Genomic DNA, 13722 nt, shown 5'->3' on the forward strand with positions numbered 1-13722 from the left:
TGTAGAACAAATCGAGCTCAACCGCAATATTCTCGTGTCAAGAATTTCGGCTTTAATTGATCTCTAGAATACGTTATTAAAACATATTATACTGTGTGTGTGGAGGGGGGGGTTTGTGGGAGAGCTTGAAAAAGAATTGAGTACCCTCTCTTATTTATCACGAAAACGTGCAATTATACCTCTGCCTGACATCTTCTCTCAAAAAATTAACAACACAATCGTTAGGTAGAACGTCTTCGGATCCGAAGCGTGATCAGGAGAGTGCGCGTAATTATTTCCACGCTCCTCGATCGCGCCCTTTACGCGATCCGAGGAATTATGCGCGGAACGTTCCCATTGGCTTCCCGATTTAATTAGAGACGGCGAGAAGAAACGCCCGGGCTTTCTTCATGTGCGATAGGAGGATGATGCGGCGAAGATGCTGCTGTCTCACAACCTGTTTCTCGAGGGGAACAAGCGCCGAAACGAGAAGGATCATTTGTTTCCATATGTTTTCGTGCGACGCGCGGTTTCCCTTTCGGCCTCTCCGCATCCTCGCCCAAATTGTTCCTCTTTTTCGCTAATTCTAAATTTGTCTTTATTTCGACTACAAGTTTTAAAAACAAAACATTTCTTTGCAAAGTCGACCTTCGGGATTATCAGTTTTCCAGCACACACACACACGATATTACTTTAAATTTATCAGTAATTGAAAGAGATAAGGAATTTATTTAATATGTACATTTTTAAATAACGAAGAATCTTCAAACGTTCCGAAAGAGATCGAGTATAGGCTTTCGAGTATCCGAAAATACCGAATACTTGCGCGTCTCGAGTACTTTCCCTCGCTTCAAATATTGAACGTTTAGCCGTGGTATGCACGATACCCCGGAGTGCGTTTAAAATATTGAAATACGGCGGTCGTATGCCGCTTCTTGGGCCTTGCGGCGGACTCTCTCGATCCTTTTCGGCCATAGCTGGAGCCTCGTTTCCACCCTCTCGTTCCCCGCGCCGCCGGAGAAGCTTTCGTGTACCGCGTTCCCGCCCTTGGTCCCTCTCTTTCTGCTTATCGTTCTTTCCATGTTTCTCTCTCTTTCATCGGAGATCGGCATTCCCCGAGGCAATACGGGGGCCCTCGGGGTCCGTGAGTGAACGCGTCTTTACGTCACGAGACGCGACGCGTAATTGGCGAAATGCAATTATTAGCGTCACTAATGCGCGGAGTATCTTTAACCCTCAGACGCATATTGCAGTCTCGGAGTACTTATATTTATATAGTTCTCTATTTTCAAATTTATTTATTTTTTAGAAGTAATCCTCAAACAAATATTAATTTTTTAACATATTCTTTATGTATATAGTATTTATCTCTTTTCTTATTATATTTGAATATACGAAAAATACTGTGATTGTAAGACAGAAGTACATAAAAAAATATTTTTTGACATTTTCTTGAAAGAATATATATATATACTCTTATAAAATACACATAATACATCAAAAAATACATTTAATTACAATACAATTTTTTATGTTTCGCAAACTGCAATACATTGGCTTGTGTATTTCTCTATAAAAGAGAAAGGAACATTTTTTAATCTATATATGTATATGCTAAATTATTTCCATATTACGAGACAAATTAATATTAATATTAAAATCTTAGTAGCTCACAAGATAGTCGTTAAAATATTTTCAGTTTTAACAAGATATGTCACGAGAATTGCATCATATATAATTATAGAATAAGCATCTGGTAATTGTGCCGTGATTATACTAAATGACACGGATACAGGGGTCGCTGACAAGCGGTATAAGTACTTATCTTCTAAGATAATGAGCATGACTACTGTCAATGGTCAAAGAAAATTTAGAATTCGTTTATTCAACATGCTCATACGATAAAAAAAATAGGGAAGATACATCCAAGGAAGATACATTTAACACTATTCTATTTTATATATATTTTAAAAATTTGACGTAAAGTTTAATAACATAATTAAATAACATAATGTTAACAAAAAATAATAATTATAATTTATAAACATATAAATAATATTAAATAAGATAATATAATATCTTTGTTACGAGAATTAAGATTATAAAACAAAATGGAGAATAAGCAATTTATTTTAAACAGATATCAAGATGTGCAAATTAGGCATACGTTTATCGCGACGTGTATAATAAATCGGTGACGATACGAGAAAAATATAATGATGCACGTACACGGATCGGACCGACGAGCGCATCTGCACACGACAGAGACCAACGCGGCGCAGGCCGCGATTACTCACATTCCCGAAACACGTGTCCAGACTGACAAAAATGCGCCCGTCGATATTTTTTATCGATCCGAAGAAGCTCCTCGTCGAGAAGCAGGAATCGCGCCGCCGCGTTTCCGTTGCCAGAGGGCAAAAAGGTCCCGGCGTTAGACGTTTCTTCCTCGGAAAAAAGGGCACGTGCAGCACGTTCACCGGAGTCGTTCTCGCATACGGCGAAATTTTTGCAACGATCATTTGGGACGTATGCTCGGACGTATGTAGATGTCATGTAAGAAGTTATAGGAGTCATGAACACCGTAAAGGAATTAATTAATATACATCTAATCCTGGCAATTTGTTAAATATGATATCAACAAAGGAAGAAAGAAAATTAATTAGTATATATAAATCTTTTTAAATCTTATATTATTTAATATCAATTATCGAGAGATATAGACGATAATGATAGCGAAGAATATGTATTTATATTCTTTGTAAGATTATCTATCGAGAGAGATATATAATTTAGCTTCTCACTTGACTTCCATTTAGAATGAATATATGACTCATTAATCTCACTAACACATCTTACTTAGAGTAGATTTTAGGGCCGGTATTCATAGTCTTCAAAATCGTCTTAAGTAATGTCTTAAGACGCTAATACGGCTCTGTGATTGGTTCATGACATCTTTTAAGATTGAACTTAAGACAGTCTTAAATAACTATGAATACCGGCCTAGAATCCTCCTTTGCGCGTTCTTGACATTCTGTTGTGATTCACACTGCGTACACGTTTCCTTGTGAAAGATCGACTGAGAGAGGCTTTTGCAATGTTGCATCTTAAACATACACGAGAAACCCTTCACAGCGGGCGATCATATTGGGGTTCTACATTCGGGACAGATTTCTGATTGCTTTAACGCAATATACGCATTGTCGAATTGCCACATCTTGCATATCATTGCACCATACGCGGGAATAATCTCTCGATCGTGCATGATTTTTTTGCAAGGCCGTTTCGCGGGAAACCACGCGATCGTGACGCGCGAATCGATTTGTACGTAGAACCGACGTTACGTAAACAGCGTCCGTTGCGATTTGCAACCGGAGAGTTGCATATTCTTTCTGCACACGACCGGTATTCGGCGCTAATGTATTTCTTGCGGGATTCGATATTACATTGCTGCCGATTTCGAGATAAGGGACGACGTCCCGCGTGGCGCGTATAGCCGATGTCTTTGCGCGCGCTAGTTGCCGCGGTAACACGCATTTTTCATCGACGGGGGCCTTATGAGCTTTTTGCGAGCATTAAGACAAACGTAAACGGCCCGCCCAGCCGTCGACAGTCGTAGAATTTCGCAAGCGCTTCCTTTCGATTGTTTAATCGCGTGCGACCGGCACGCTCGGATGTTATCACGTCATCGTAATAACTCGTAAACGTATTTTCGCGAAATAATCTCGGAGAGAGAACGTTGCGCCAATGCTGGAATTTATAGCGAGACATCAATCGTCAGATTTTTGAGCTCACGAGAGAAAGTAACTTTAGTTGCATCGAATCTTTCTTGACCCCTTTTAAATAACTGTTTGTACTTAATCTTTTTATTATTTTTATCGAAATACATAAGTGTTTTTATATTTTATATCTTTATAATTGGAGTATAATATATATAATAAAAATTAATATATTAAAACAATTAAAATATTTATTATGTTGATGAATTTTTACATTAAAGAAATTAATTTTAAATTATTCACTTATATTTCCTAAATTATTGATCAATTATTTATTCTCTACAAGTTGCCTAAAAGTTTTTAAAAGCTGGCTGCTCTGACTTTTCTCTCGCAGTTTTAATTTTATCAAATATCACTATTTGTTATAACTTATTTTAGTGTCAAAGTATTATGTAATCGGTTACGTATTTATTTCTAAGCAGGACGTCATTCTTCATCTCGGAGAAATAGGCTTTCGAGACGCGGCTGTCTATAGGTGCAGGCGCACGCATATGAGCGTGATGCTCGACGCGTGGAGCGGTCGCGCGGGCGCTGAGCGGAGAGAATTCGTCGGAGTGGGAGAATTCATTCATAAACGCTCGAGCAAAGGCGTCAATGGATGCGCCTGCGAGCGAACGAGCGAGACAGCATCCGCGTTTCTCCTCGCCTGCCGTCCCGACCGTCGGGTTCCTCACGGTTTTTCTCTTTCCCACCGCTACATTATTCCCTTTCTTATACTCTCATCTTCTCTCTCTCGCTCATTCATTCTCTCGGTTCCTCCGCTATTCTACTCCGCCGACTATCGCCGACTTTACGGTCCAAGACACCCCTCGCCACGTAGTTGCACGGAATGCAATGATCTGTGGGGATCTTACATAGCAGGTGCATTCATCGTTTTCCTTCTCCTTAATATACACTTTTCGTTCGAAGTATATTACCTCTATCTACGCGAATCGGTAATTCTGACTAAGCCACATGCTTTAACGTTATTCGTATAGTTTGGATAAACTCACTCTTCAAAATATTATTATAACATAATGAAATATAAAGTTGGTACATATCAAATTTTGCGCCATGTTCGTTTATTTCACAATGGAATTCCATGGCTCCCTATTCGTATTTATCGCAGAAATTGATGTATAATATTAATATTCTATATTAATATAAGAAAAAAGTAACGCAAATAGTAAAACGATACGTTATTGAATAATGGATACGATTTATTTTTCAGAGAAGAAAACGATAACGCATTACTTTGATAAAATAGTTTTCCCAACTTTGATTTTAACTTAATTAAAATTTTGCTTAAAAAACAGTACCTGTCAATGTCAACTCATCTTTTAAGCTTTGCGCGATGCGTAAAGCTTTCAAATGTGTTTGCGTCATATCCTCTAGATTTTGGTCGCACACTTTTGCTCCGAGATCTCGACCAATGTTTTTCATTTTATCTGGTGTTGACATATGGGCATTACCATGTCACGTGTATTTTAAACATACCTTCCAAAATAGCAGAGAAAATGTGCGAAGCTGCCAGTTGATGATGTGGCGATCACGTGGCGCAGAGAAATGTGCGCTGCTCTAATGACCCGAAAAACCGAGTTCAAATCCGACCAAAAATCGTCGATTTTTATTCGATCGCCATCTCTCGGAATCAACCTACCGAGAGTATATCTCGCCACGAGAATTCCTCTATAGTTGGAGAGGAAACCAATCCCACCTCACAAAAAAAAAAAAAAAAAAAAAAAATAATAACTGTTGGAGTTCACATTAGAAACATTAAAGTGGTTTTAATGTTTCTAATGTAAACTCCATTATTTTTTATTATTTTTATTTTTATACTTTGATGTAACTGAATGTAATACGACCATCTTATGCCCTAAGGAAGACCAAGTAAGGTCGAAACAAGACTATGCTTGATTAAAATTTAAATATATATAATTTTTTTATTAACATTCTAATATTGCTCTTTATTTATTATTCCTAATCACCTGTGTATTTGCGTGTCAAGTAATTATCCTATTTTATTTATAAAATCCTTTTTTACTTAAAAAAAAAAATAATAATAAAATAGAAAATGACGAAAGAAAAGTAAATTCTTTTCCCATTAATATGGTTGAAGAAAATATTTATTTGTACGACGTGTGCTTATATATAAGTAAATATAATCACGCGCACGCGCGCGTGGTACGCGATTCCTACTCACATGTAATCGTACAATTAAATATTTTCTTCAACGGTATTGATAGAAAACGAATTTACTTTTCTTTCTTTATTTTCCATATTATTATTTTTTTAATGAAAGAGGCTTTCAAAAATAAAATAGGACACGCAAATGCAGGTAATCAATTATAATAAGGATTATAATAATAGTGTCGTGCCTAATTTGACTCAGATATTGATCTCTTTGTCACCGAGAACAGATTTTACTTGTCAGTAGCAAGTTATTTTTATCCTTTCCCAATATTTCTGTTTGTTTCTTTTTTGGTAACTGTACTGTGTTTACAACTTTGGCTATCAAACCTATTTTACTTGATAAATAACGAAAAATTTTTAGAAATAGATCTGCGGACTGAAGAAAGAAGTGTTATGTATATAGAATTGTTTATATAGAAGTGTTAAGTAGAATTATTTATTTCTGCATTTGTCCTATATTAATAAAATTTCAGATCAATCAATATTTAATTAATGTTTAATTTTTATGCTTTCAGTTGTTTTTTTGTATATACTTTTGATAAAAAGAAATTTTTGAATTAATTTAAAATTATTCTAACTCTTTCTTGAGAATTGTGTTTGCGTTTCAATAGATACCTAATTTTGTATGTTATAATTATATGAAAATTTGTAGGTATACACAATGTTACATAATTTATTTATTAAGCGTTGTACTATTCTTTTAAATGGAAAAGAGAATGGAAGGAGAATGAAATATCTTCCTTTTTATCAAGTCTGATTGCAAGGAAAATAATAAAAATGCTCCATTTCCTTGGAATTACATTTGATCGCGAAAATAACTTGCTGGAAGACATCGGACACTAAACTTATCTCTATATTTCACTTATAGTTAATTGTTTTGCGTTTTGTATTTGATTCAATCTCTCTTAATTTTTCCCTTTTCTCGTTTATCTCATCATCGTTTGATGCAATGTTAATTTATGTTTTTTTTTTGTTTAATTTTTGCGATTTAATCTTATTGCATATATTTCCTCGCTCGCACGATGACACGGATCGATGATTTATAAAAATCGCAAGCGGATTATAGCGATTTAGGCTCTTCCAAGACTTCTCAGTCTTCCACGCAAACGTGCGATGTAAAAGGAGAAAACGGGAATTTATTAGTACCTATTTGGCGCTGCTCGTTACTTCGCCGTTCGATTTCTGATACATCCCATCGGCATATCATCCATTTCGTTCGAGTATATCTCAATCCATTACATCGTCCGATATAATCGACTCGCGAAGGGTGAAAATGACGGCCGATGGCTTTAGAAACATTTCGGTGTCCACTTATCGTCGTGGAACATCGGCTGTAGGATAATTTACGAATGACTTGGGAGAGAAGTCAGTCCGCCACGTCAATATAAGAGCAATGCGTGGCAGAGTGACGCGCATTCTCCCGCTTTCTATACCAATATGCCATTAGCACATACGCGTTCGCATATACGCATCGAAATTACACGCCGGTACCCGTCACGCGTATATCATTCTTCGAAGTACGAAAACATCAGATTCGGATGGCCTCGCTTCCTTTCTCTCTGTGAGATATCTTAAGTTCGCATGAGATAGATTTGACCCTCGAATAAGCACGTTATTTCGCCAACGACACTGGACGACGTTGAAAATAAGCGTATGGTCTTAATGTACGGCCTGTCCTAGCTGCTGGAAAGGGCCATGATTATTCTTCGTGATCATTTCTTCATCATATAGCTTCTGCTCGCAGGTTTTTTTTTTTTACAAAACAAATAATTTTTGGATCTACGATGTCGCAATAGGTCATCTTGTGAGAAAAATAAATTCAGCTTAATGGTATTCGATTTACAAATGCATTCCGGAGAACGCATCTACCGCGTCGAGTTTGAAGTTCACCTGTATTTACCGACACATTTTTGGAGGAGTCAAATACCTGAAGCCCTACCGTATACCTACGTTGGTCATTCACCCTAAAACTCGACTCCGAACTCGTTCCGATACTTGGCGTGTTTCTGTCGCGGTCGCACGATATAGCGCATAGCGCCGCAGCAGGTCGCGATGCATTATGCGCGCACGCACGCACGCGTTACGCGATCGCAATTACGCGTGCGTCGCTGCTCGCTATATCGGCGCCGGCATTCGCCGAAACGCACCTCGCACCCCACGTATTCGCGTGTATGCGACCACGTAACGTAAACGTGCACGCGTAATACCACACTGCAACACGGCGCGGCGACTGCAGCGTAGGCGTGCTAAGACGATCTCTTTCCCTCCCTTTCTTTCCTTTTTCTCTCTTTCTCCTGTCGCTCGTTCCTCTCCCCGAGCATGCCAGTGATAAGTGCATGCCGCGAAAAACGAAACGCCGGATGTGACGTCACCGTGCCCCGGCATATTTGCGTACACGACGATGCATGGTAACGCAACTCGCAGCTCGCAGCTGCGACTGCAACTGCGGTGGCGGCGCGACGACGGCGCGATGAAACGCGTCCGCGAGATTAGGCACGCAAAAATGATCGACGGTCCTTTCATCTCCCGGCGAATTTTTCATATCCGTTGGTCCGATTAAACCGAATATCTGTACGATTATAGCTTCAGCGTAGGTCGCGCGCGTAGACGGACGGCGACATGGTAAATTGATTTGCGTGCAGAATGATTCGCGACGAATTTTCACAAGTTTTAGAGATACTCAAAAATTAATTCAAAATAAAAAATGAAATAAATCAAAATCTAGTAATCTCATTTTTATGAACACAAAATATATAAATTTCTCTAATATTTATTTATTAATAATGTTAATAAAATATTATGTTTAATATGTATATGAAATTATATATCGTATCGAAGTTAATAGCTGTGTCCTCTTTGATGAGACGGAATCTAAAGGTATATAGTATCTCTCTATCTATCTATCAGGATATATATATATATATATACGGTATATATCGAATGTTTTCATGTTACATGTTGGTTAATAATAGAGCGATTAAAATCCTGCTTTTTAAAACTTCATCGCGATAGAATGCGGTATTGAAAGATAAAATAATAATAGTTATAAAGAATTGAGTCGAGGAAATGATCTTCTCATGGTTTCTAAGAAACGTAACCAACAGACATCTCTGTATGAATCTCTGAAACGAATCCTGTTTCGTTAAAAGTACATTTATATAGGAACTCAGCGTGGCGCACATGCGGTCATCCTGAAACTTCCGTTCTTTTCACCAAAAAACTGTCTTTTGAAAATACCTATACTCACAGTTTTTCCAAAGCTATACGTCCATTTTCAAATGACAATTGTTCCAAGACAAGTCGGTGTTTTATATCTTAAGAAATGACTTTTTTTTCGTCTATTTGTCTCTCAAAAATTTTTGTCTCCAAAAGATCGCTTCAAAAATTTCGCTCGCAGTATAATATCTCACAGCATTTTAATATCAAGAGACACAGTAGTGTCTCTCTCGCGCTAATTGTAAGTGTACACGCGCAGCGAGACACAGACTGGTGTATGTGTCTATACGCGAGCCGACGAGTTGAGAGACCCTTATTGTTAGATTATCGAATCTCAATACTGGCTGGACCGATCGAGTTCTGGAGTAGGCTCAATCTATAGCTTGACTTTGAATTATACAATAAAAATATTTTTTTTCCCCATCTACGTGTCCTACGAGCGGAAATATCTAACACACGCTACTCGTAAGAATCCCAAGGTGCTAATATCCTACGTAGCCTCTAGACGCTTCGACTGACTTCGAGTGATCTAAAGGCGCCACTGCATACCTCCGAGTGCATTAGAATTCCACACGAAAGCCGAGACGGGATGAATACTAGAAGCAAGGAATGCGATGCAAGCTGAAAACTATCTAATTGTGTAATGCAGAGTTTCCCAATCTCAGAATGGACGACCGGATTTCCTATGTATCACACTATTACACCTTTTAATATCTTCTTGAGATCAAAAGCGCGTACAACACGAAAATAATATACCTTTGCCGTCTTCATTGGTTATAAACTCGTTCATCATTGCTTTCGTATAACTTGAGAAAACTGTGGAAAAGAGTTATTTTATTTAAATTACTCAAATATAACATAAACACACGCAATACAATATGCCGATAATTACGTTCTTCCTTTAGAATTTACGTCTGCGCGTTTGTCTGTATTATTCTTTAGCGATTGATATATCTTTCTAGAAGATGTGTACCTGATGAAACTTTGTACGATTAAAACTTGTACGAGCAGGCAGCATCCGAATGAAACAAGGAGTGGCTCGAATTGCGAGACCGCAATTTCCTGCTCACCGTGCAGGTATATAAATGACCCATTGAATGTAAGAGTGTTTTACGTTACATTGTTCTCTCTTATTTGGAAAAAAAAGAAGAGCCCATAAAACTACTCAATGCAAAATCCATCTTTGCTATGCATACAGAGTACAATATCAGTGTTATATTGGATGCATATTGGACTGCATAATGAAATAGCCGTTTCTAAATAAATTAATTTTCAGATTCGAGCAAATAAAAAATGTAATCAGAAAATATTCAGTTTTTTCGTTTTCTAAAAATCATATTGTGTTATTTTTTTCTCAAAGAAGTCTTAAACTGTCTTAAAAATTTTTGAAAAATTTAAAATTTAATGTTGCACTCGTGTCAGTGTAAATATATAGATAATTCAATACAATTAAAAGCTCTAATTAATTAATCGTTATATCTGCCAAAAATGTGCGACACGTTGTAGCTGAATATTGCCGTTACGCTTACCGGCTCGCTTGTAGCTCGCGCGTCTCGGAGACCTTCTTCCCGTCCGTTGTTCGGAATTCGCGCGGTCCAGCGAATCGTCGAGTATCCGCGACAGAAAGAGCGATTGCACGAGAGAAAACATTGAGAGAAAGAAAGTATGTATATATACGAGAGAGAGAGAAAGAGAGAGAGTGGGGGGAAGAGAGGGGAAAAAGAGAGAGAAAAGTAGACAATAGAGGTGCGCTCGTCCGGCGATCTATACCGGTAGTGGGTGTGGGAGCGAATGCGATACCCTGCACCCACGTGCAACCACGCTAAGCTTGTAACTCACGGTCGGCGTTGTTAAGTATCTCGGATACAAGTATGTAGACACGGTATCCGGATACCTCGGGCCCGTATATGCTTACAGAGTATTTAACGCCAAATGTGATCCCCTCTCGTATGATGACTGACAGCTATATTTGCACACTGAACCGCGAGCCTTATTTTGTGCGGGTCGCGTTCTTCGATGTCAAAACGCTTCCAAAGCTTGATTTCGTCTCGTGCTCGGTTTAATGTCGTAAATAAAGACATTATATGAGTCTCGATGTCTTCATGACAGCGCGCTTTAATTAAATATTCCAATTATACATTATATACAAAGCAACTCGCTGTCAGACTCGCTGCTCCTCGCAAGTGATGCAAGTCTCGGGCGCATAATCAGGATCGTTGATTCCCCCCGACTTTGTAGGGCAACCACTTCCTAGAACGCTAATTACTATTATCGGAGCGTTATCGTTTGTACTATCGAGGAGACGTTCGCGCCGCACGCGAAGCCGCAGTTGCACAGAACGCGGAGTTGCGTGACGGAACCTTGTTGCATTAAGAGCATGTAGCTGACGCCGAGCAACAATGCGACTTACAATCAGTATTACGGGCAATCAAGTGTTATCTCTCTAATTACCTTCTAAATTGTCTCGCTTTACAAGACATGTCTATAAATGACTTTTATACAAATAAATCTGATGCAGTTTTAAGCATATGTGTCTTATTAATTTTAAAGGTATCAGAAATATCTACATAATTTAAAGGTTTTCTTAACCTGCTACGCGCTTTTTGATTTTTAATCTAATAATAAGAAATATATTTGTTAAGTTATCAACAATATCTTATCCATCCATATGTAATTAAATATTAAATCTAATATTACTCTGTGTTGAGTCAATTTTTTCGATTTATGAGGAAAAATATTGTCACATTCTTTTTCCAGAAAAAAAATTTGTTAAATTATTTTTCCAGTTTTTACTCACAATTTTGCTCTGTTTATAGTCGTTTTTGCTTGTAAACTACTCTCTTCTTGCAAATCATTCAAATTATATTATATATAGTTTTGCTTATTACAAATGTGTCTGGCTTTAAGAACAAGATAAATCCCTTCTAGCAAGAGTTTAAAGATCCATATGAGAATTTGAAACACTTATTTGGCCTACATCCTAAATTACCAACATTTTTCGCGGCGGAGTGGGATATATATATATATATATATATATATATTCAGGGAGGAAAGGAGATTTAAGAATAATTTAGGAGCACATGTCGCACGTTTGAGCTACGTACGTTCGATATTGATTTCGCCCGTCGGCGTCGCTGCGCCACATGATTCTCGTTGGCAGCGACAACAATACGTGCGTGTATATGCGTGTGCGTGTGCATGCATGCTTATGGTATTCAAAGTCTAAATAACCGGCTACGCATATATTGATAGCGGTCACGCAGCTGGCTTCATTCACACAAAAACTCGTATGTTATACTATGCACCGCGACCCGAATTTGCATTTGATTATTTCGCTTATTTAAAATGATATACTATAGAGATCCAGAACGCGTATCATTAGTTTAATGTTAATAGTATGGAATATGTCTCTCGCAGAGAATAGTATATACGGAATAGTACAATTCTATATTATTAATAATATAGAAATAAAGATAATATGCTTTATTAACAATAACTTTAACACTAAATAATATATATAACTTTACTTATAAAAATGTATTTTTTTATCTTTATTTATTTTTTACCTTTATCGTTAGATAATTTACTTTATAATAATAGAAAACAAAAATATATATTTTATCGTGGATATTGGTATTACAAACATGCGAGATAAAGTGAAATATTAGTAAAAGTAAAATGCACTTTCTCCATCGGAAGTCCATTGAAATTCCTGTCCAGGTTATTCACTGATACTTATCGTTTAATTATCTATGCGCTCTTGCGGTAGATAAAGCGTATGGTTAACATTTCCCTCCGTGGGCCGATATAACGCTGCCACGTCGCGTTAATCAGCGAAAGATTAAAACACTGTAGACCGCTAAAATGTATACGTAATGTACTTCAGTCTTTAATTCATGCGTAATCGTGCAGCACATGTTCTAAGACGTAGAATCGGAGGAGCGGATATAAAAAAAAAGTCTACGCGAGACGAACATATGTTTTTCGGATCTCCGTTGATCCTTTAAATATTATGACTTTTTACGCGGGCCACTCGAGATATCTCTCGAGAGACCACCGTGATCTCGACGCGGCTGAGAAGCATTCGATGCACCTGATCCTTCACACGTTTCGTATTCTCAAACAAATAACGAGATCCCGACGTTAACGATTGATTTATCGGGCTCTCTAATTCGTGTAGTTTTTATCGTGCCGTGAGAAACTTTAATCTTCAAGTTAAAGAACGGGAGAGTTCATATTTTTACTAGAATTTAATCTCGCGTGCGCGCGATGACGTTACAAAATTGTAATTTCAAGTGGAATTTCCAAAAAGACTGCATTTCGCTATTAATAAAACTAAAGTACATTTTCTTGTATACAATGTCGGTAGCCGAGATTGTACCGGTTTTAACGGTTGATTTAAAGCTAAACGTAATACGTTATGTAACACTGTGCTAGAGCGCTGGTTGGGCGCGATTTCTTGCGGCGATCGGTTGAAGCTATACGGAGGAAAACTGGGCTCTTTCTCTCTCTCTCTCTCTCTCTCTCTCTCTCTCTCTCTCTCTCTCTCTCTCTCTCTCTCTCTCTCTCTCTCTCTTTC

Source organism: Temnothorax americanus, unplaced genomic scaffold (genome assembly GCF_048541705.1).
Source record: "Temnothorax americanus isolate GAGA-0224 unplaced genomic scaffold, ASM4854170v1 Scaffold6, whole genome shotgun sequence".
Taxonomy (NCBI): domain Eukaryota; kingdom Metazoa; phylum Arthropoda; class Insecta; order Hymenoptera; family Formicidae; genus Temnothorax; species Temnothorax americanus.